Source organism: Myodes glareolus, chromosome 17, assembly GCF_982192425.1.
Source record: "Myodes glareolus chromosome 17, mMyoGla1.1, whole genome shotgun sequence".
In the NCBI taxonomy this organism is placed as follows: domain Eukaryota; kingdom Metazoa; phylum Chordata; class Mammalia; order Rodentia; family Cricetidae; genus Myodes; species Myodes glareolus.
Window position 1 is genome coordinate 64555162 of NC_142042.1, and position 25483 is coordinate 64580644.

The 25483-nt window shown below is 39.8% G+C and overlaps 3 long non-coding RNA genes across 3 annotated transcripts; all 3 read left to right on the top strand.

Annotated features, from left to right (window-relative positions):
- Positions 1-5451: 5451 nt before the first annotated feature.
- Positions 5452-7139, top strand: LOC146891304 (uncharacterized). Its single transcript, XR_014997835.2, has 2 exons — positions 5452-5554; positions 6517-7139. It is a non-coding gene; the product is annotated as an uncharacterized LOC146891304 (long non-coding RNA).
- Positions 7140-14226: 7087 nt separating this feature from the next.
- Positions 14227-15902, top strand: LOC146891303 (uncharacterized). The gene is made up of 2 exons (XR_014997834.2): positions 14227-14323; positions 15295-15902. It is a non-coding gene; the product is annotated as an uncharacterized LOC146891303 (long non-coding RNA).
- A 5284-nt stretch (positions 15903-21186) lies between these two features.
- Positions 21187-22852, top strand: LOC148119491 (uncharacterized). Its single transcript, XR_015735269.1, has 2 exons — positions 21187-21263; positions 22225-22852. It is a non-coding gene; the product is annotated as an uncharacterized LOC148119491 (long non-coding RNA).
- The last annotated feature ends 2631 nt before the right edge of the window (positions 22853-25483 follow it).

Sequence of the window (25483 nt, forward strand, 5' to 3'; positions counted from 1 at the left end):
CCTACAAGACATCCTTTTATGTCTTTTTCCAAAGTCAAATTCTCTTATTTGTTTTGTTTTCTAACGTGAAAGCCTGTTCTGCTCATAGACTCCTGAGTGTGGAGACATCCTCTGGAGCAAGGCAGCCTGGAGTGGCCACAGCCATGCAGAAAACCTGAAGTCAAAACTGTCTACATCAGCTCAGCTTGAAGACAACCATATCTACTGTGATTTTTTTTGAAGGAGCCTGTTGACAATGTTTTTCTTTGTCCTTGCCTGACCTCTGATTGTGACAATCTTATCACAACCCCCTCTGCAATGGTCCTTGAGTCTTGAGAGGAGTGTGACACAGATGTCTCATTGTTGGATATAACATATGGATACTTCTTCTCTGAACTTTGATCGGCTGTGATGCACTGCATGAACCATTGTCGATGGCAGAAAATTGTTGCCCTGTTAAGCTCTGAGGAGTCTGATCCAGAGTGTAGTCGTCTCTGCAGTCTACAAATGCCAGGGCCAGCAGAAAAAGCATCCTTGTGTAGCAGGAAGGAAATAAACTGCGTGTGGGTGTGGACTGGCCAACAATTAGATGCCCTTACTTGATGCTGCTCATCTTTTTGGGGCAGAAGGAATGAGGTTTATGGTAAACAGAAATGTGCTTTATTAGATTCCCAAGGAAAACGGGATTTGACTTCTGGTCATCCAGTAAGAATTCTTCTACCTGGCCCAGGGTCCTTCTGTTCAGGATATTGTCACCAGCACTCCTGTTGTGAGGGATGGGACACTTTGGATCTAACAGGCAGAGCCCCCGTCCTTGTTCCAGAAGCCATCTCCAAGCATCAGGTGCCAGCACGAGAAGAACTGGCTTTCTCCTAGGGATCTCACTGGGTATAAAAACCAGACTTAAGGGCAGGCTGCATGCCAGCATCAGATAACCAGCAATGAGCTCAGTGGTATTTTGGATACTTTCGACTCATAATGTTTTAGCTGTACATTTGTAAATGCTAATGATCTTTTACTTAAATATTATGGCTTCTGATTTTGTGTTTGTAGGAATTTTACATCTGAACAAATGTTTTTGCATATATATATATATATTTCTAGTGCGTTTTCTTTTTATATCTTTTTAGAATTATTTATTAATTATGTATTATTGCATGTGTTCATGCAGGCCAGAAGAGGACACCAGATCTCATTACAGATAGTTGTGTGCCACCATGTGGTTGCTGGGAATTGAACTCAGAACCTCTGGAAGAACAGTCAGTGCTCTTAACCTCTGAGCCATCTCTCCAGCCCTCTTTTTATATTTTTAAATTTATTCTATTTGATTTTATTTATTTTACATAATGATACAGTTTCCATTCCCTCCTGTTATCTCCTCCCCTCGCCTGCCTTGTTTATTCTGTTTTGTTTGTTTTTCACTTGCCTGATTTCTTTCTAAAGAGAAAGAAAAAGAAATCATAGATTTGGAAGGAGGTGAGGAGTATCTGGGAATATACAAAGGAGGAGGGAACCTGATCCGAATATATTCTATGAAAAAATATTTTCAATTAAAAATGAAAGTTCTGCCTACACTGTCATATAAGTATCACGGGCTAACAAATTGCGCCACATGGAGTTAGAAAACTTCATTTTGAGTGAGGTAACCCAGACACAAAAAGACAATTATCACACGTACTCACTCTTAAATGATTTTTATATATAAAGTAAAGAAAATCAGCCCACAAATCACAATCCCTGAGAACTTGGACAACAATGAGGACCCTAAGAGAGACATACATAGATCTAATCTACATGGGAAGTAGCAAAAGAAAAGATCTCCTGAGTAAATTGGGAGAATGGGACACTGGGAGAGGGTGGAAGGGGAAGGGAGAGTCAGAGAGGGGAGTAGAGGAAAAGGTGGAGCTCAATAAAAATTGATAAAATAGAAAGCTAAGAAAACAAATTGCCTTTGCTGTATTTGCATTTATTTGATTTTACAAATTGAAATTTCTTCCTGCTAAATTTTCTATCACACACTTTTTATTCAAGAGTTTATTGTTTAGTCTCAATTGTTTTTATGTGGTTTCTTATTTTGTGGTTATATTTGATTTCTAGTCTGATAAAGCAAAATTATTTTAATTCTTTCATATTTAAGATATTCTTAATGTCAAAGTATGCTATATTTTTAAGACAGTTCTAATGGCTACAGAGAATAAACTATACTTTGCATCTGGTGATGTTTTGTCCATCTATGTTGAATCAGCTTGACCTAGTGTTATGCTTTCCTTTGTATCTTTATTGCTTAGTTTTAGCTTTTATGACCCATCTATTGATGACAGTAGAATACTGAAGTGAACCAATTAAAGCTGATGACTGGACTATACATAAACACACACACACACACACACACACACACACACACACACACACGCAATCACATACACACAGGAGGAGAGAGAGACTGAGAGAGATGGGATAAGCATTACTGCTTCTGTAATGTTTTAATGTTTTGTCACTATTTGAAGAGTTCTTCCAAAAATAATGAGAGATTTTTCAATAGTTTTATTACATGTCATCAATGTATTTAATACCACAAGCAATAATCCAATAGTATTAATTCAGAAGATGTTACTTAAAATCGAGTCATTTACAGATTTTTTTACTTTGAGTATGTTGATATATCATGTGTGATTGTTAAACAGGCAGCAAAGAACAAACATCTCAAAAACAACATCAAATTCTCTTGATATGGCTTCTGGTGTGCAGAGAAAAATAATATTTCTTATTTGAATTCCTTTTAGAGTTTTCAGGGTTCTCTTATATTCCATGATATGAAAAAATGGCATTATAAAAGAGAAATATCTGACAACTGAAACTCTCAGGAGTTTTACAATTTTTATTGTCTTGCTACCTAAGTCTCCAGAGCTCACACTCAAGGCTGACTCTAGTCTTTTCCAGCTAGCGTGATACACATACACGCTATGTGTATCACATATGTGTATCACATTACCCCCTGTACACATGTACAGGAGGTAAGCCCAGAGCCTGGGTGTTGCCATGCTCAGAGACAGAAGTCTGATTCAGCTGGCATCTCAGAGACATGACCCTAGAATCCTGAGGTGAGCCATTCTTAATTACCGTTGGGGAAACCAAGGATTGTGTCTTGACCTCTTCCAGTTGCTAAGCCTTTTGAAACAACTGAGGAGGAGGCTAAAATCAAAGCAGTGAGACAGTGAAAGATCTCTCAAGGTCATGTGAACACATACCTCACTCTGGCTCAGGATAAAATGGATGAACCAAATTCTTAGGAGCATCTATTTCTAAGGTTCCACATCAATGAAGATGCCACTGAGAGGATTAGACATCACCAAGTAGCTACAGGATGAATGTGTTCAACTACTGAAGAAAAGAAAAACAGAAACCCAAAGAAAGGTTGTTAAAGATTTCATCTGAATACATTAAACATCATGGATTAAATAGAAATAAAACTGTTGAATTAAGCTGCTTTACTGTAGCAGCTAAAGTTTGTAATCTTTAGTATAGAGAAAATAATGACCAATGATCAGAAAATGACTTCATTCACCTAAGAACAGGTTTGAGAGCAGGTAGGAAAAGCTTCAGGTACAGTCACACTAAAGGCTCTATGTCATAAGATTGTCTGCTTGTGTTAATTGGTATACAGTCCTGAACAAGTCTTAGCTACTGACTCTGTGGCAGCAATCATTGGGAGTGTTAGGGTCTTCTATGTGTCTGATGCTGCAACACAATCAAGGAAAGAACATGGGACTTTAGAGGCCATGTTTTCAGTTAGAATTTTGAATATGTATAAATACTAGATGTATTGACAAAGGGAAATGATATTCAAACATGCAGGCAGATTATAGATGATAGAAGGTAGAGAGGCACATATCTCTATATTCAAAGCTCTCAACACATTAATAAATGTTCGTGCTTCTCTATTACATTTATTTGTGCTCAACGTACTCATGTGTCCCAGGCACAATTTATTCACCAAGTATGGGACTTTTAGGTCAACCAGCTTTTACAGAGAAGAGATTTTGCAAATTTAGTCTAGATATTTTTTGCCTTTTGTCACTGACATTTTTTATTTTTGGTGTAGTCTTAAAGTATGACACTTTACAAGCATATCTGTCTATAATGAATCAACTATTTCCATTAAATCCTGAAAATATCAAAACTCAAAGTATGATGTTCATACATTCAATGGGCATGTAGAATATAAATGGAAATCAGGCACACAGAGAAGACAAATGACCCCAGAAACACATCTTATGTACTACTAATGAGAGAATCTATTGAAAATAACCTGACTTCTGTCATTGGGGGTAGGACCCACAGCCATTTGTCTCACATGAAGGAGTAGATTGATTCTATTTCTCTATTTCTTATAGGTGAATAACATGATTTCTTCTACTTCATGTGAACACTTCTCCTGATTTTCTTCTTACTAATGAGCCATCTGACTTTACCACCAATAACACACTGGTTCCTAGAGGGATATACTGGCTACTTAAGTTTCCAGAAACATTGAAATGCCAAAGACAAGAATAGCATATTCCTAAAGTAGAATTACTTGTAAATTCAAGAAATATTCAATATCAATTTATATGCCAAACAAATTAAAGAAGCAGACCAAGTGAGGATACCCACTCTCTCTGGTATAAAAAAACCTGCATTTTTATAATTAATGCATATTATTTTTCAAGTCTTAGATTACCTGGGAAATTATATACATATCAATAATTTTACATCCCCATATACTTTGTTTTAATAAATTAAATTTTTATTTTTAAGGATGTTTGTGTTTGTGTGTGTGTGTGTGTGTTTATGAAACTGTGATGTACCATGGAGGTAAGAAGAAAGTGTTAGAGGCCCTCAAGTTGGAGGTGCAGGGGGCTGTGAGCTGTCCAGTGTAGATGCTGGGAACCCAGCTCAGATCCTCTATAAGAGCAGTGTGTATTCTTCACTGAGGAGCATCACTCCATTTCTGTCTCTAGAGAGCAGTGTCCTCACCCTGTATTTAGCAATTTGAACATATGTCTGTTGTAAAGCTGTGTACCATTATGCTCTATTTTTATCAGGCACATTTTACTGCTTCAAAATTTCATTCATTTTCATAATATTCTATAAATATTCTCCTTTACATTCCACTGTAATGGTTAAGGGGGAAATGAAGCAGGGCCGATAGATTTTCAGAATCAAATCAACTAAAGATATCACACAAAGAACCAGGAGAAAAGGAGGAAGCCAGCAGTATGATTGGTTCATGAGGCAAGTACTCTGCAGGTATGCCAAGTTTAAGGATGCAAGAATCCACTTCTTCCATCATGGCTAAAGCATGTCCTAAGATAGATGCAGCACATCTTGGCCCCATGGAAGAAGGCTGTTGGGATCATCTGTTCATCACGAGTCACATGACAATGTGGTGTCACGAGGCAGATCCACCCCTGTCCACACACTCTCTGACAGGTTGAAGCAGAGCCCAGGATCAGAATAAAAGGGCTGAGGGACAGGGCACTTCCATCACTCACCTCCTGAGATACCCACAGACTGCGAGCTGCCTGTCAACTTGGTAAGTCTCCATGGAGGCAAGAGCAGAGTCTTTTCCAGAGGGTTTGCCAGACTAGATTTGGACAGGAGTCTGGGAGGGTTCTCCTCACCTAGAGGACATTAATAGATCATAAAACAGGGTGAAGAGTGAGAGGCGAGGAAATGGAGACATGGACACACACAAGCCACAGCTCAAAGACACTGGAATACTTGGGTCATTCTGACTCTAGAGAGGACAATATACCTTCACTGTATAGGAACCCTCAGGATGCAATGCTGAGCACAGAGACCTGTGCATCTGAACAGACTCAGGGAGGTACTGGTCTGTGAAGAAAATGCTTCCCCTAACTCCTGAAGAAGAGATGGATCAGGAAAGGTCAACAGAGTCTTACTTAGGCTTGGGAAAGAAATAGAGCCATGGTTCTGGGATCTGTTCACACACTTCTGTGATCAAGAGTACACCACCAGGATGTCACTAACTTTGCTGCCCTTAACCTGCGGAGGTGGTGATTTGGATACCTCTGAACTCTGAATTCACAACAGAGGCTCATAGTCCTATGCAAACTTAAGTGATTTTGCATATTTTTCTTCCATATTTTTCGCTGATCAGTAATCTAGAAGGTCTTAAAATGCTGACTTTAAACTAAAATCACCCTCAAGTAGTGATTACTCTTTGCTTTTCAATTACTTTTCTCTGACATAATTCATATTCTGTCACTCGTGTGAAGACTAAGATCAGCACACATTTTCCATTGTTCCTAGAAAATCATTCAGTGTTTCTGGATACTGGGTGACTATGAGAATCTTTTTGCATGGGTTTCTGAGGTTCTGAATTCATGATGAACATATTGTGACAGTGTGAGTATATTATAAAAGAAATGACTACGAATGGTTGCTTCCAGGCTTATAGGTGAAATTCAGGTAGGCAGAATGTTTTAGTGGCTACAGTGTCTGGTGTCTGACATGTGTGTGATTCTCTTGCAGCTCCTGAACACCCACAGACCGAGATGTCCTGCCAGCAGAGTCAGCAGCAGTGCCAGCCCCCTCCTAAGTGCACCCCCAAGTGCCCTCCCAAGTGCCAGACACCAAAGTGTCCCCCAAAGTGTCCTCCTAAGTGTCCCCCTAAGTGCCCTCCTGTCTCTTCCTGCTGCAGTCTGGGTTCTGAGGGCTGTTGTGGCTCCAGTTCCGGGGGCTGCTGTGGTTCAAGCTCCGGGGGCTGCTGCAGCTCTGGCGGTGGTGGCTGCTGCCTGAGCCACCACAGGCCCCGCAGATCTCTCCGTCACAGACACCAGAGCTCTGGATGCTGTAGCAGTGGTGGCAGCAGTGGCTGCTGTGGCGGCAGTGGTGGCAGCAGTGGCTGCTGTGGCAGCAGCGGTGGCAGCAGCTGTGGCAGTAGCCAACAGTCTGGTGGTTGTTGCTAAGCTGAGGAAGACTTCACCAAGTGTTGCAGGAGGAAGCCATGCTCAGCAGAGTCGTCCAGGCCTGCTGCTCTCTCCCCTCCTGCTGCCCTCCTTGCCCTGCCCTCTGAAATGCTGACATCTGTGAAAGGTTCTGTATTCCACTCACCAGACGCCTCTTTGTTACTAATAAAAATGCTTCTGCAACCAGTCCTGACGAGACTCTTGTTCATTTCTCAGCATTGTCCTCATCCCATCCCTTCATCATCTTTTCTACTCTCAGAGAGTCCTGCTCTGAGTTCTTTATTTATGTGTGTGCTCCCGATAACTTTGTAACAACTCTTCTACTGTATCTGTAGGAAATACAATGGTGTTTTTATTTGTATTCTGATGTGAGAAATGACAGTCACTTTTCACACTTTAAAACCTGGGGAAAACCCAGTGTCAATGGACTTGAAGGTTAATGTTCATATTAGACACTTATTAGAAGGATAACGACCAATACTCAGGTTAATTGAGGACAAAGACCACCTCAGCCAGTCACTTCTCTTCACAATTGTGTATTTCTTCCTCTATCATAAACAAAGTTTTTAAAGAGACCTACAGAAATTAACATTGTTTCCATCTCTTTATTTTGTCTCTGTAGCTAAGTTGTTACAATGTGGGAACTTCTGAACAGCTGTCCACTGCAAGGGTCTCCCAACTTTCCTTATGCAGATTGAATAGTTTGGCAATATTTGCCTGTTTCTGCTCCCTCTTCTGTGATTTCTTTTCAAATCAAGTCACTGCAGTTGTACTAAGACAATGGTTTCACTGAACTGTGGACACCTTCAGGTCTCTAACTCTGTCCCTGTCCTTAGCAGGCTTTATTGTCATTTTCCAGAGTCACCTCACACTCTAGTGGCACCCAAAAGGAGTCTTTCATCCTGTCAACCTTCTGTTTTAAGTTTATATATTCATGTGTAATAATATTTAAAAATATCCTAAAAAATTTAAATCACAGTGTTATACATAATTTAAACACAACGAAATTCATTAATTTAAATGAAAAGTTGTAGTGCTCTTCCAACATCATTTAAGTTATATGCCATAAAGAGTGATGATGTACACACACACTGTGAATATTGTGTAAACTTGTCATTTAATATTTGGGTAGTTATAAAAGAGAATAGTCCTCCTAGAACATACAAATGAAACTGCAGCTGAACATAATTCCAATAAAATAAATTATATGTTATAGAAAGCACCATTGAACTGATAGAAGATTTTAGTTTATAAAAGTATAATGCATATTACACATTTCTGCATATGAACAGTCATTTCAATCTAAACTCCATAAATAATAGAAAATGTGCAAGATTTTTCCTTCTGTGTTTGATGAGTCTAACTTGGTGTTATTGTTGGGTTTATATATTCAACTGCAAAGGACTTAATTTTTGGTTAGGACTGAATACAATTTCATTGATTATGCACACCAGTTTCATTGTCCACACTGATGGTCATCTAGGCTGGTTCTATATGGTGGCTGTTACCAATAATTCAGTGAGAACCAACAGTCTGCAGGTGTCCCCGTGGGATGCTGACTTTAAGACTTTGGTTGTGAGACTGGAAGAGGTGTACCTGGATACTAAGGGAATTCTCCTTTTAGTTTTGAGATTCCTTTTCCCCACGATCCACAATAGCACTAGATACCATTGTTTCTGCTGATGGTGGCCATGATGACTTCTATGTGCTAGAATGTCAGTAAGTCTCATTTCCATTTTCCTGATGTCTAACAAAAGTAATTATTTTCCGTAAATTGCTAGTCATTTCTCTTTTGAATCCTGACTGCTTATTTCATTTTTCCTTTTATTAATTGCATGATTTTAGGGTAACTTTCAGTTCATGTGTCTTCTAGGTATTAATTCCCCAACAAATGTACTTTCTCATCCTGAGAGCTGTCTCATTACTGGTTCTTACCTTTCCTGAGTATTCACTCTTCAAGGACATGGAAATCTTCACAGTTCTCTTTCCTGAGCATGAAGAGCATTTTAGAAAGTCATCACTGTGCCCTATACCCTGAAGTCTTTTCTTCCTGAGTGTCTCAATATGCTTAACTTTAGAGTTTGACTCATTTGAGATGACTTTGTGCAGGGGAAGAGAAATGGATCCAGTTTATTCTTGAGTATAAGGATATTTCTCGGGACCATTTCCTGACGAGGCACTGTCTTTTTCAATGTGTGTTAGTGACACTTTAATCAATGATTGCATGGTTCTCTCTGTGCACGTTTAACTTGGGTTCTGATGTCTACATTCCTAGTGCACACATTTGTTTTCTTGCAGTATGAAAGAACAAAGTTTTTGGCATTTAATCTAATAACTATGCTCTGTAATATAATTTCAGCAGGTTTTTTGATGCTTGTGACATTAACCTTTCTGTGTTTGATTTCTTTGCTGGTAAGAGCTATTTAAAACACCACTGGTTTTTTTTAAAGATTGCATTGTGTATTTCTGTAAAAATTTCCACTGTATTATATTTGATAACTATTAAAATTAATTGGGAGTTTGCTTTCTGTAATACAGTTATTTTGACAATATTAAATCTAGCTATATGTGAGAACAGTAGGTCTTCCCATCTTCTATTGTATTTTCAAATATCTTTCTTTGATTTTATGAAGTTTCATTGAAGAATTCTTTTACCTCCTTGCTCCTATTTATTCCAAGGTTTTCTTTATTTTCTTTATCTGATTCCATGAACATGGTTTTGCCCAGTTTCTTTGTTAGGACTTTCAGTGTTGGCTCACAGAGATGCCACTGAACTTGGAATAGAGTTTTTTACAATACCACTTTGCTATACAACGTATGAATTTTTTTTCCAGTTAAATTTAGGACATTTTACATATGGAATACTATACTCGGCAAACAGAAACAATTTATCATCTTGCTTTTGTCCTTGCATCCCTTTTTTCTTTCTCTACCGGACCTCTTGTTAAGACTTTAGAGTGGTGGAAGTCTATACTCTTATCTTAGTACAAGTTATAAAGGAAGTCATTTGACATTTACCTTACCCAGGAAATGTTTGATGTATCTTTTCTATTTCTAATTTTCTCAGGACTTTTTTTTTTGTCTGAGACAGGGTTTCTTTGTAGCTTTAGAATCTGTTCTGGAACTCACTCTGTAGACCAGGCTGGCCTCGAACTCATGGAGACCCACTTGCCCCTGCCTCCCGAATGCTGGGATTAACGGTGTGCACCACCAACACCTGGGATCCTCAGAGCTTTAATCATGAATGATGTTTGATTTCGGTGTGTCATTTTGTCACCAGTGGAGAAGATTGTCACAATCCTGTCTAAGTCTCCCCATACACTCTGTTTCATTTAATTGCTCAAGCATCTTAGCATCCATGAAGTCAAACCAAACACCATGGTAAACTATTTTACCGTGTGCTCTATTTTCAATGTTGTAATAAAATATTTATTGATTCATTAATTTTCTCACATGAACATCTTGTAGTTTGATGATATTCACCCCTTTTCATCTTACTAAGACCTACAAGACACCCTTTATGTCTTCTTCCAATTTCAAATTCTTTCCTTGGTTTTGTTTACTAACATGAAAGTCTGCTCTGCTCATAGACTTCTGAGTGTGGAGACGTCCTCTGGAGCAAGAGAGCCTGGGTGTGGCCACAGCCTGAAAGAAAACTGGGTCTTTTATATCTGAAGTCAAAACTGTCTACATCAGCTCAGCTTGAAGACAACCACATCTAGTGTGACTTTTTTGAAGAAGCCTGTCGACAATGTTTTTCTTTGTCCTTGCCTGACCTCTGATTGTGACAATCTTATCACAACCTCCTCTGCAATGGTCCTTGAGTCTTGAGATGGGTGTGACACAGATGACCCATTGTTGAATATAACATGTGGACACTTCTTCTCTGAACTTTGATCGGCTGTGATGCACTGCATGAACCATTGTCGATGGCAGAAAATTGTTGTTCTGATAAGATCTGAGGAGTCTGATCCAGAGTGCAGTCGTCTCTGCAGTCTGCAAACACCAGGGCCAGCAGAAAAAGCATCCTTGTGGAGCAGGAAGAAAATATTACCCTGTGTGGGTGTGGATTGTCCAACAATTAGATGCCATTGCCTGAAGCTGCTGATCTTTGGGGGCATAAGGAACAAGGTTTATGGTAAACAGAAATGTGCTTTACCAGATTTCCAAAGAAAGTTAAATTTGACTTCAGGTCATCCAGTAAGAATTCTTCTACCTGGTTAGGGTCCTTCTGTTCAGGACCTTGTCACCAGCATTCCCATTGTGAGGGATGGGACACTTTGGACAACCAGAACCCTCAGAATGTCAGCAGATTTTGGTCAAAATACTCATCTTGTCTTTCAGCCTAAGTCTCCAGAATTCACACTCAAGGCTGACTCTAGTCTTTTTCCAGCTAGCATGGTACTCATACATACCTGTAGAGATTGGGTGTTGCCTGCACGGAGGCAGAAGTCAGGCCTAACTGGCATCTCAGCCACATCATCGTAGAAATCCTCAGGTGAGCCATTCATAACTACCATTAGGGAAACCAGAGATCAGATAATGGCCTCTCCCAGTTGCTAAGCAATTTAGAATAGATGAGTAGGAGACTAAAGTCAAGCCATGTGAGACGGTGAAGTATTTCTCGAGACAATATGGACACGTGTACCTAACTCTGTCTCAGAGTTCAGGTCCCCATGGCATGAGCCAAGTGTTAGGAGGATCTATTTCTAAGCTCACACATCAATGAAGAAGCCAGTGAGAGGATTTTCATCACCAGAGAGCTACTGGGTCAATGTGTTCAACTACTGAAGATAAGAAAAGCACAAAACCTAAGAACGATTGCTAAGCAGTGTATCAGGACTACATTATACACCATGGATTAAAAGAAAAATAATGTGGACCTAAGCTACATTATCATTCTAGCCAAAGTTTGTAACATATAATTTTGAGAAAATTATCATCAAAAATCAGAAAATCACATATTCAAGCAAGAACAAATTTGAGAGCAGATGGGAAATGCTTCAGGCAGAGAAGCACTAAAATGGCAGGACATAAGGAAGAGTTTCCATTGTCGTCAGTGGTGTATAGTCCTGAACATGGCTGAGCTACTGACTTTGTGCAGTTTCCTTTGGGAGTGTTACTGTTATCTATGTTTCCGGTGCTGCAACACAATCTATGAAAGATAAAGGAGCTTCAGGGCCATATTTTCAGTTAGAAATACAGGTATGTGTAAATGTTACATGTAGTTTTAAAAAGTCTTGGGGACAGATAACAGATGAAAAGAAATGTCAGAAGACAGGAAGATATACATGTCTCTATATGAAGACTCTGCACATTTATAAGCACCCATGTTTCTCCACCATATTTTCTTGGTGCTCACCATGCTCCTGTGTGCCACGCTCATATTATTCCCAAGGCTTGGAAATTTCAGAGTCCAACAGCATTTAAAGGGAAGAGATTTTTATTAATTTACTTTGTATTATTCTTTGTCTCTTTTCACTGATATTTTATAGAGTCATGGTACTCTTAAATCATGGCTTTAAACAACCATATCCTTCTATGATGAGTTCCAACTATTCTACTAAATTTTGAAAAAAGAAAATTGTTCTAAATGATATGTTCATATAGCCTATGATCACATAGAATATAAATGAACATCAAAGGCATACAGAGAGAAGAGAGGTCTTATGACCACAGGAGCACATTCTTGTGAACTACTAATGACTAATTCTTTTTAATAGAACCTGCCTTCTGTCAGGGCCACAGCCCATGAGCGCTGTGTCTCACTTGTGAGGGTAGACTGACTCTATTCCTCTATTTCCTATAGGTGAACAACATCATTCCCTGGACCTCATGTGAACGCTTTTCCTGATTTTCTTCTTAAATATGCCATCTGACCTTTCCTGTAATAGCTCATAGTTTTCATGAAAGAGATGTGCTGGCTTTTGCAGAGTATCTATCAATCAATCTTAAAATAGTAAAGACAAGAGTAGTATATTTCTAAATGAGTATTATATGTAAATTCATAAAATATATGATATAAAATATATTTACTTAGGGGGTTGGAGAGATGGCTTAGCCGTTAAGAGCACCGAGTGTTCTTCCAGAGGACCTGAGTTTGGTTCTTGGAAACCACATGGCAGATCACTGATCAGTAACTCCATTCCATGGGACCTGACACCCATTCAAATTTTTATGGCAAAAGTTTTATCCAAAACACTAAAACACATAAGAAAATATTTACTGAAACAAATATATAGAAACAGATAAAATAATGATTTCCACTATCTCTCAACACAATTTCTGCTTTATTATTACTAATTCATATTAAGTTTGCCAACTTTTGGTTTTCCTTGGTACATTTTCATAAACATTACCTATTGAATCTCTTTATACTCTTTCAATTAATATTTTTAGATAGTATTTTTATTTTTAATTGTGTGTGTTTCTGTGTTTGCTTTTCTGCATAGTGCTCTCTCTGTTTGTCTCTCTGTGTGATTATGTGTCCATGACTACTTGTACATTTGAAGGTAAGAAGAAGGTGTTAGACACCATGAAGCTGTTGTTACAGGAGATTGTGAACTGTTCGATGCAGATGCTGGGAATCAAACTCAGATCCTCTAGAAGAGCAGTGTACATTTTTCACTAACCAACCATCTCTCAAATTCTGTCTTTAGCAAGCAGTATCCTCATGATATAATTAATAGTATGTACATGCCAGATGTAAATGGTATATCATGATGCTCTTTTACTGTGAGCAATATCTTTGATCAGTTTCAATATTCTATTCATTTTCATAATATTCTATAAATACTCTCCTTAACATTCAGTGTCAAGTTTATTGGGAAATGAAGCAGGACAGATAGACTTTCAGAACCACACCTCAGCATATGTTTGGGCTGAACCAGATGCATTATGAGGCTTTTGATAATGTTGGCATCTACACTGCACCCATACAGGCACAGGTGGGAACTACCAGACACCCAACAAAATTAAGGTTTTATTAGCTCAACTTGTACTATAAGCTGCAGATATCACATGAAGAACCAGCAGTAAAGGAGGAAGCCAGAGGCATGACTGGTTCCCGAGGCAAGTACTCTGTGGGTATGCCAGGCTGAAAAATCCAGGAATCCACTCCCTCCCTTCATACCTCACCCATGTGCTAATAGATAAAGCATTCCTGGACACCATGGAGGAGAGTTGTTGAGGAACATCTAGTCACCACCCATCACATTACCATCTAAGTGTCATGAGGCAGAGCCACACATCTGACACTGTCTGACAGGCTGAGACAGAGCTCAGGATCAGAATAAAAGGGCTGAGGGACAGGGCACTCCATCCACTCACCTCCTGAGATACCCACAGATAGGAAGCTGCCTGTCATCTTGGTAAGTGACCGTGGGAGGCAAGAGCAGAAACTTTTCCGGAGGGGTTGCCAGACTAGAGCTGAACAGGAGACTGGGAAAGGTCTCTCAGCCTAGAGGCCATATTGATAGATCATAAAACATGGTGAATTGTGAGAGATGCGGCAATTGGAACATGGACACGCAGTCGTGGCAGTTCTGAGAGACACTGGAATGATTGGGACCTTCTGACTCTTGAGAGAGCAAAATACTTTCAGTGTAAAGGAGCCTCCTCAGGATGAGATGCTGAGCACAGAGAACTGAGCATTTGTGCATGTTATGGGGGAGTTGGTCTGTGAAGAAAATGCCTCCCCTCAGTTTTGAAGAAGAGATGGATCAGGAATGAGCAAAAGAGTCTCATTTTGGCATGGGAAAGAAAGAGAGCCCTGGTTCTTTATCTGTTCATCCATTTTTTGATAATAAGACACCACCAGGATGACACTTGGCCACCCTCAGCCAGAGCAGGTGGTGATTTTGATACCTAAAAAGCCTGAACTCACAACAGGGACTTGTAGTGCCATCGTAGCTCTGACAGGGTTTAAAAATATTTGTCCTTCAAGAACTGAACTTTCTTCCCCATCAGTAATCTAGAAGGTCAAAAAATTCTAACTTTAAACGAAAATCACCTTCAAGTAATGGTTTCTCTTTGCTCTTACAATTACTTTTCTCTGAAATCACCTGTATACTGGCACATCGATGAGAATTAAGAACAGTACACAGTTTCTAATGTCACTAGATAACCATTCAGTGCTTCTGATGCCAGGGGACAATGAGCATCTCAGTTGCATGGGTTCTGCTGTTTTAGAGTCATGATGTACATAATGTCATTGCTAGATTATATTAGATTTATGGAATTATAGATGGTGTTTCTATGACTACCAATGACTCCTCCGTGTGTCAGGAGAAGCCAGGTATCCACAGTGTATGGTGTCTGACATTTATATATTCTCCTGCAGCTCCTGAACACACAAAATCAAAGATGTCCTGCCAGCAGAGCCAGCAACAGTGCCAGCCCCCTCCCAAGTGCACCCCCAAGTGCCCTCCCAAGTGCCAGACACCAAAGTGTCCCCCAAAGTGTCCCCCCTAAGTGCCCTCCTAAGTGCCCTCCTGTCTCTTCCTGCTGCAGCCTGGGTTCTGGGGGCTGCTGTGGCTCCAGTTCCGGGGGCTGCTGTGGTTCAAGCTCTGGGGGCTGCTGCAGCTCTGGGGGTGGTGGTTGCTGCCTGAGCCATCACAGGCCCCGCAGATCTCTCCGTCACAGACATCAGAGCTCTGGATGCTGTAGCAGTGGTGGCAACAGTGGCTGCTGTGGCAGCAGTGGTGGCAGCAGCTGTGGCAGTAGCCAGCAGTCTGGGGGCTGTTGCTAAGCTGAAGAAGACTTCATCAAGTGTCACAGGAGGAAGCCATGCTCAGCTGACTTATCCAGGCCTGCTTTCCTCTCCCCTCCTGCTGACCCCCTTGTGCTGTCCTCTGAGATGCTGACATCTGTGAAAGGTTCTGTATCCACTCACCAGATGACAGTGCCCCTTTGCCTCTTGTTACAAATAAAAAGGCTTTGGTGAACATTCCTGACAAGACTCTTGTTCATTTCTCAGCATCATCTCTTTGTCATGTTTTCTTCTTCCAGAGAGTCACACCTGATCTTCTGTCCCTTTTAGACATATTTATTTCCTTTGCTTTCATGCCGACTGTATGAAAGCTTGTAACCCACAGATTGAGTTGACTAGGAGTATGTGTGGGGCTGCACCCTCACTTCCCTGCATCTCATAGCAGCCTCTGAGACAGTGGGGGTGACTGTGCCACTAGTGTTGTGAAAGGATCTGGAGTTTAAAATATTTACAAACTCTTAAAATTTCTGTGTTCACTGTTGCTGCCCCTGAGCTCCTATGACAACAATATATCTCTAAACAATTGTTCGGACCATTGTGTACTTTTTCCCTTCCTTGTAGCTACAATTTTATTTACATTTTTTCTTATTTATATATTTATTTATTAAAAATTTCCACCTCCTCTGTTATTCTTTTTCTTGATTAAGTCTTTGTATAGTTTTCGTATCAGGGTAACTGTAGCTTCATAAAGGAGTATGGCAATGTCTCTTCTGTTTCTATTTTGTGCAACACATTAAGGAGTAAGGTATTAGCTCTTCTTGGAAGTTCTGGTAGAATTCTGCATTGAAACCATCTGGTCCAGAGCATTTTTTGGAGGGAGGTTTCTAATGATAGCTTCTAAATTATTGCGACTTACAGGTCTATTTATATTGTTCACCTGGTCTTGATTTCATTTTGGTATATGGTACTTATCTAAAATAGTGTTCACTTCTTTCACATTTTCCAATTTTGTGGCATGCAGGCTTTTGTAGTGAAATCTAATGATTCTCTGAATTTCCCTTTGTCTGTGGTTATATGTTGGTAGAATATTCGCACAAAGGTCATGGAAAAATCCAAGGACTGTTTCATTGAATTTAAGACCTAGTCCTTGAGATAGATCCAACGCATGACCCTGCTTTGTTGGCCATAAGCCTGAGACTAAATAGGCCATGGGACTAGAGAGAATCAAATACTACTGTATTACTAATGGAACACTGCAACTAAATGACTACCAAAGACATTCTTAAGTCTCCATAGATCAGTTTCTCAGTCACCCAGCATTGGAGAAAGTTCACCATGTAGAGACCCATACTGGACAAGTCACTGAGAGTCCTCAGTGGAATGTCTTTATCAAACCCTTCCAACCAGGGTTCAGGGAGCTACGCTGAAGGGGACATGGAAAAAGTCCATGAGCTGATAGGGACAGAAGATACAAAAGAAACAATCCACTCCAGACTCAACAGCACTGAAGCTCATGTGAACTGACAGACACAGTGGTAGTAGACACATGGTCTGCACAAGGTCAAGACAGATGGTTTCCAGCATAGAGAAGGGACATAGACCTTGCAAGCAAAGCTGCAGTAAGATCACTAAAGGGGATCACTTAGTGGGTAGAGAGAAAGGCTTAGTGAGGATTAAAGTGTCAAGGTTGTCCCCAAGGAGCAGGAAGAGAGAAACAAAGTGGTGGAAAATCACATGGATTTAATACGACAGTTGGCAGAGTCGGGCACTTGGGCATATACAGGTTGTTTGGGTTGACCAGGAACTAGATGCCCTTGCCTTAGGTAGTTTTCCTTGGAGGAAAAATTAAGAGATTTGTTTCTAGTAAATAGAAACATCCTCTAGGAGGTTCCTGAGGAATTCTGAATTTAGCCTTCCATTTGCTGAATACTAAGGTTTCTGTTACCTTGTCAGAAGGCTCGTCAGAGGGCTTCTGTGTAGGACGTTGACACTAGCACTGCTGTTTGGGTGGCTTCTTCTTACATATGAGACAGGAGCCCCCATTCATCTCCCAAAGCTATCTCCACGTGTCTACTCCTAGCAAAGTAAAAAATTAATTTTCCCCAGTGGAGAACCACTTGACATACAAACCACATGTAAGGGCAACTGCAGATCTAGCAGTAGGTGAAAGCACAAAAAAATTGAGTGGTATCGATGAAGATTTATGTTTTTGTTTCCTAATTCTTTGGACATTGGTCACCTTAATGACAGTTTGCTGATATATTATGGTTTGTGTTTCTCTGTTCCATGGGTCCTGTGTGTGCAATCTCCACTATTGTTGTGTAAGCATGTTTCCAGTGTTATTCTTTCTTTTTTCTCCTGTTTCTTTTCATTCATTTTGATTTAGTGGTTCTTTCTCTTTATTTTTATGTTGCCTGTTTGATTTTAAAGGTAAAGAGTAAGAATGGATAGAGTTAGAATGGTGAAGATTTAGGGAGTATCTACAAAGAAATGAAGAGGAGGGACCATGTTAGGAATATATTGCATAAAATGAATTATTATTAATTAATGAACTGAAATGTCAGGAGAAAGATGCCCCTAAAACAACATTGTATTTTCTCAATTCTCCCTCTGAAGTGCAGAGAAATACCGTTTTCTTTTGGATTTCTTTTAGAGCTCTTAGTGTTTTCGTATGATCTAGAAGATAGGGAAATTGCCTTCACAAAGTAGAAACAGCTGGTATTCCTAGCTCTCAGAATGCCAACAGTTTGCTATTCATGACATGTACATTGTCTGGAGACAGTTGACTCAATCTCCAGAGGTGACATCCAAGACGGATGTTACTGTTACAGCTAGCATTATACTCACACACACACACCTATGCATAGGAGGTGAGTAGATGACCTGGGTGTTGTCCTGCACTGGGGCAGAAGTGTGAACTAGCTGGCATCGCAGCAACATAGCCCTTGAATCCTCAGGTGAGCTATGTGGAAACTATTGGGAAATCAGGGATCATGTTTTGGCCTCTCCCAATTGCTAAGCCTTCTGGAACAACTGATGAGGAGACGAAAATCAAACCACGTGGGACAGGGAAAGGTTTCTCAATGTCATGTAGACACTCAAACCTCAATTCTACCTTAGACTTCAGGTTCCAATGGGATGAAACAGTTCAGAAGTATCTATTTCTTAACTTAGATACCAATGGAGATGTTAGGGAGAGGATTAAACATCACCAAGTAGCTACAGAATGATTATGTTTAACTCCTGAAGTTAAGAAAAACAAAAACTTTAAGAAAGGTTGTTAAGGATTTCATCATGACTACATTAAACATCATGGATAATAAAATCAAAATGTGGAACTAAGCTGCATTATCACAAACTAAAGTTTGTTGTATATAATTTAGAGAAAATCATAATCAAAGAACAAAAAAATGACATCATTCGCCTGAGAACAAGTTGGAGAGCAGGTAGGAAAAGTTCAGATAAAGTACTACTAAACGCTCCACAGTGTAAATTTCTCCTTGTGTTAACTGATATACAGTCATGAACAAGTCTTAGCTACCAACTTGGTGGAAGTTATCATTGTGAGGGTTAGAGTCTTTTATGTGTCTGATGATGCAACACAGCAAATGAAAAATCAAGGGGCTCTAGGGGCTGTATTTTGAGTTAGAACATTGAATATGTATAAATACTAGATGTATTTGAAAGAGAATATGATATTCAAACATGCAGGCAGATTATAGATACATTAAATTAGATGATGTGAGGTAGAGAAGCACATATTTCTCTGTGTGAAACTATACATTAATAAATACTCATATTTCTCTATTGCATTTTGTTTGTGCGCAACATGTTTATGTGTCCCCGGTACATTTTATTTCCAAGGATTGAGACTTTCAGAGCCCACCAGCATTTAAGGAGAAGAGATTTTGCCAGTTTAGTCTGTACTTTCTTTGTATTGACATTGTTTTTCTCTTTGGATTTGCATGAACTTAACGATTCTCTAGAAACATATTATTATACAATGAATCACAACTATTTGTACTAAATACTGAAAATAAAAATATTCAAAATAATTGTTCATATATAGTCTATAGACGTGTAGAATATGAATGAAAATCAGAGGCACACAGGGAAGACAGTGCTAATGACCACAGAAACACATTCTTGTGAACTACTGATCAATGATTTTATTTAAAACAGTCTACTTTCTTTCACTCAGGGATACAGTCTACCAGTGCTTTATCTCACAGAAAGGAGTAAGCTAACTCCGTTTTTCTATTACTTATAGGTGAAGAACATGATTCCCTCTACCTCATGTGATCCCTTTTCCTGATTTTCTTCTTACTAATGAGCCATCTGACCTCTCCAGTGACATCACACCGGTTCCTAGAAAGGGATATGCTGGCTGCTAAAGAGTATCCAGAAACTTTGACATGGTAAAGACAATAGTAGCCCATTCCTAAAGCAGGATTACATGTAAATTCAAGAAATATCCAATATAAAGTAATATGCCAAACAAACTAAAAAACAGACCAAGTGAGGATACCCTCTATCTCTGGTAACAACTACATTTCTATAATTAATGCAGAGTATTTTTCAAATCTTGGATTTACTTGGGACATTTTTATACATATCAATAATTGAACATCTTCATATACTTTGTTTTAGAAGATTACATTTTTATTTTTAATTATGTTTGTGTGCGTGTACGTGTGTGTGTGTGTGTGTGTGTGTGTGTGTGTGTGTATGCCTGTGTTTATACCTTGTAGGTAAGAAGAGGGAGTTAGATGCCCTGAAAAATAGTGTTGCAGGAGGTTGTGAGCTGTCCAATGTAGATGCCGGGAACCCAGTTCAGATTCTCTACAAGAGCATTGTGCATTCTTCACTGAGGAGCATCTCTCTGCTTCTGTCTCTAGAGAGCAGTGTCCTCACCCTGTATTTAGCAATTTGAACATCTGTTTGCTGTAAGCTGTGTACCATGATGCTCTTTTTCTGTGAGCCACATTTTACTGTTTCAATATTTCATTCATTTTCATAATATTCTTCAAATACTCTCCTTAACATACCATTGTAATAGTTACATGGGAAATAAAGCAGGACAAAACCACACCAGCATTTCTTGGTGCTGAACAAGATGCATTATGCACACCTCTTATAACATAGGTGTCTACAATGCACTCATATATGCACAGTTGGGAACTACATGGATGGAACCAGACATCAAAAAACCCAATGTTTTATTGTATCAACTGGACTATCAGCTACAGATATCACACAAAGATCCAGCAGAAAAGGAGGGAGGCAGAGACATGACTGGTTCCCAATGCAGGTACTCTGTGAGTATTCCAGGTTTAAGGATTCAGGAATCTACTTCCTCCCTTAATGCATAAGTCATGTCCTAAGATAGACGTAGCCTTGGCCCCATGGAGGAAGGCTGTTAGGATCATATGGTCATCATCAGTCACATGACAATGTCACGAGGCAGGGCCAACCCTGTTCACACACTCATTGACAAGTTGAGACAGAGCCCAGGATCAGAATAAAAGGGCTGAGGGACAGGGCACTTCCATCACTCACCTCCTGAGATACCCACAGATCGTGAGCTGCCTGTCAACTAGGTAAGTGACCATGGGAGGCAAGAGCAGAGACTTTTCCAGAGGGGTTGCAAGACTAATTGGACAGGAGCCTGGTTGGGGTCTCCACAGCTAGAGCCCATATTGATAGATCATGAACCGTGTTGAAAAGTGTGGGGTGAGGCACTGGGGACTTGGACACACAGAAGTCACAGTTCTGTGAGACACTAGAGTACTTGGGGCATTCCGACTCTGGAGAGAACAAGGTACCTTCAGTGGATAAGAACCCTTCGTATGTGATGCTGAGTACAGAGACATGCACATCTGGACAGACTCAGGGTAGAGCTGTCCTGTGAAGAAAATGCTTCCCCTAACTCCTGTAGAAGAGCTGGATCAGAAAAGGTCAACAGAGTCTCACTTAGGTTTGGGAAAGAAATAGAGCCATGGTTCTGGGATCTGTTCACACACTTCTCTGATTAAGAGGACACTGCTAGGGTTATATTGACTTTGTCACCTTTAACCTGTGGAGGTGGTGATTTGGATACCTCTGATCTCTGTACTCACTACAGGGCCTCACAGTCCCATAGCAAATTTAAGTGAGTTGGCATATTTTTCTTTCAGTACTGAAATTACTCCCCCATCAGTAATCTAGTGGGTATCAAAATGCTGACTTTAAACTAAAGTTAAATTTTAGCAGTGATTACTTTTTGCTTTTACAATTGCTTTTCTCTGAAATATTCTGTGTACCGGCACTTGCGTGAGCACTAGAGCAGCACACATTTCTCAGTGTCACTAGGTAGCCGTTCCGTGCTTCTGGATACTGGGTGACATTGAGGATTCTTGCATGGGTTTCTGAGGTTCTGAATTCATGATGACAGCATGAGTGTGTTATAGGCGAAAGGACTATGGATGTTTGCTTCGGGGCGTATAGGTAAAATTCCGGCAGCCAGAATGGTTCAGGTGGCCACAGTGTCTGTTGTCTGACATGTGTGTGATTCTCTTGCAGCTTTTGAACACCCACAGACCGAGATGTCCTGCCAGCAGAGCCAGCAACACTGCCAGCCCCCTCCCAAGTGTGCCCCCAAGTGTCCTCCCAAGTGCCAGACACCAAAGTGTCCCCCTAAGTGTCCTCCTAAGTGTCCTCCTGTCTCTTCCTGCTGCAGTCTGGGTTCTGGGGGCTGTTGTGGCTCCAGTTCTGGGGGCTGCTGTGGTTCAAGCTCCGGGGGCTGCTGCAGCTCTGGCGGTGGTGGCTGCTGCCTGAGTCACCACAGGCCCCGCAGATCTCTCCGTCACAGACACCAGAGCTCTGGATGCTGTAGCAGCAGTGGCAGCAGTGGATGTTGTGGTAGCAGTGGTGGCAGCAGTGGCTGCTGTGGCAGCAGCGGTGGCAGCAGCTGTGGCAGTAGCCAACAGTCTGGTGGTTGTTGCTAAGCTGAGGAAGACTTCACCAAGTGTCGCAGGAGGAAGCCATGCTCAGCAGACTCGTCCAGGCCTGCTGGCCTTTCCCCTCCTGCTCCCCCTTTGCTCTACCCTCTGAGATGCTGACATCTGTGAAAGGTCCTGTATGTATTCCACTCACCAGATGACAGTGCCCCTTTGCCTCTTTGTTACAAATAAAAAAGCCTTGGCCACCAGTCCTGATAAGACTCTTGTTCATTTCTCAGCATTGTCCCCATCCCATCCCATCCTCATCTTTTCTTCTCTCAGAGAGTCCTGCTCTATGTTCTTTGATTATGTGTGTTCCCTATAACTTTGTAACAACTCTTGTACCTTATCTGTAAGAACTACAATGGTGTTTTTATTTGTAATCTGTTGTGGGGATTTAGAAATGGCAGTCACTTCTCAGTTTTAAAACTTGTGGAAAACCCAGAGTCAATGGACTTGAAGGTTAATGTTCATATTAGACACTTAGAAGGATAATGATCAATACTGAGATTAATTGAGGACAGAGCACATCAGCGGATCACTTCTCTTCACATCTGTGTATTTCTTCCTCTATTATAAACAAAGTTTTAAAAGAGACCTATAAAATTTAACATTGTTTCCATCTCTTTATTTTGCTTTTGAAGCTGAGTTGTTACAATGTGGGAACTTCTGCACAGTTGACCTCTGCAATGGTCTCCCAACTTTCCTTGTGCCAGTGGCTGCTGAAATCTTGAAGTTGTGATCAGCACTCAAGAGTGAATGGTTTGAAAATCTTTGCCTGTTTCTGCTCATTGTTTTGTGATTTGTTTTCAAATCAAGTCACTAATACACTGATTTCGCTGGACTGTGGACACCTTCAGGTCTCTAATTCTGCCCTCGTCCTTAATAAGAAACAGGCTTTGTTGTCATTTCCTAGTGACACTTCACACTCTAGTGGCACCCAAATGCAGTCTTTCATCCTGTCAACCTTCTGTTTAAGTTTATATATTCATATTTAATAATATTTAAAATGTCCTAAAACATTTAAATCACAGTGTTATACATAATTTAAACACAATGAAATTCATTAATTTATATGAAAAGTTGAATTGCTCTTCCAACATCATTTAGAGTTATATGGTATAAAGAGTAATAATGTACACACTGTGAATATTGTGAGAACTTGTCATTTGCTATTTGGGCAATTTATAAAAGAGAATAGTCCTCTTAGAACATACAAACGAAACTGCATATGAACATAATTTCAATAAAATTAATTATATGTTATAGAAAGAACCATTGAACTGATAGAAGATTTCAATTTAAAAAAATTTAATGCATGTTACACATTTCTACACATGTACAGGTATTTCAATCTAAACTCCATAAATGATAGAAAATGTGCAAGATTTTTCCTCACATGTCTGATGAGTCTTATTTAATGTTATGGCTGTGCTCATGTAGTCAATTGCAAGTGACTTAACTTTTTACAAGGACTCAATACAATTCCATTGATTATGCACACCATATTTGTCCACACTGATGGTCAGATACTTGGTTCTATATGGTGGCTGTTACCAATAATGTAGTGACACCCAATAGTCTGTAGGTGTCTCCATTGTACACTGACTTTGAGTCTTTGGTGTATAGAAGTGGTATAACTGTATCCTAAGGGAATTCTCCTTTTAGTTTCCCAAGATTCTCAACAGCACTAGTTACCATTGTTTCTGCTGATGGTGGACATGATGATTTCTATGTGCTAGAATGTCAGTAGGTCTCATTTCCATTTTCCTGTCTAAAAATGGTAGATATTTTCCATAAATTGCTAGTCATTTCTCTTTTGAGTACTGGTTGCTCATTTCACTTCTCCTTTTATTAATTTCATGATTTTAGGGTAACTTTGCAGTTCATGTGGCTTCTAGGAATTAATCCCCCAACAAACATATTCTCTCATCCTGAGAGCTGTCTCATTACTGGTTCCTACCTTTCCTGAGTACTCACTCTTCAAGGATATGGAAATTTTCACAATTCTCTTTCCTGAGCATGAAGAGCATTTTAGAAAGTCCTCATCATGCCCTATGCCTTGAAGTCCTTTCTCCCTGATAGTCTCAAATTGCTGTAAGTCTTAGCTTTGGAGTTTGACTCATTTGAGATAACTTTGTGCAGGGGAAGAGGACTGGATCCAGTTTATTCTCATGTATGAGGATATTTTCTCGGACCATTTGCTGAAGAGGCACTGTCTTCTTCAGGGTGTGTTAGTGCTGCTTTCATCAACGATTGCATGGTTCTCTCTGTGCAGGTTTAACTTGGGTTCTGATGTCTACCTTAGTGGTACACACATTTGTTTTCTGGCAGTATGCAGCAGTTTTGTCATTTAATATAATAACTATGCTCTGTAATATAATTTCAGTAGGTATTTTGAGTTTGTGACATTGTTCTTTCTGTGCTCGATTTCTTTTCTGGTATTAGCTATTTTACATACCACTTTTTTTTAAGATTGTGTTTTGTATTTCTGTAAAAATTCTATTGATAACAATTGAAATTAATTGGGAGTTTACTTTCTATAATATAGTTATTTTCACAATATTAAATCTAACTATATATGAGAACGGTAGGTCTTCCCATCTTTTATTATATTTTCAAATATCTTGCTTTGGTTTTATGTAGCTTTCATTGAAGAACTCTTTTATCTCCTTGCTCCTATTTATTCCAATGTTTTCTTTCTTTATTTTCTTTATCTGATTCCATGAACATGGTTTTTCTCAGTTTCTATGTTAGGACTGTCAGTGTTGGCTTACAGAGATGCCACTGACATTGGAATAGGGTTTTGTACAATACCACTTTGATGTACATTGTAGGAA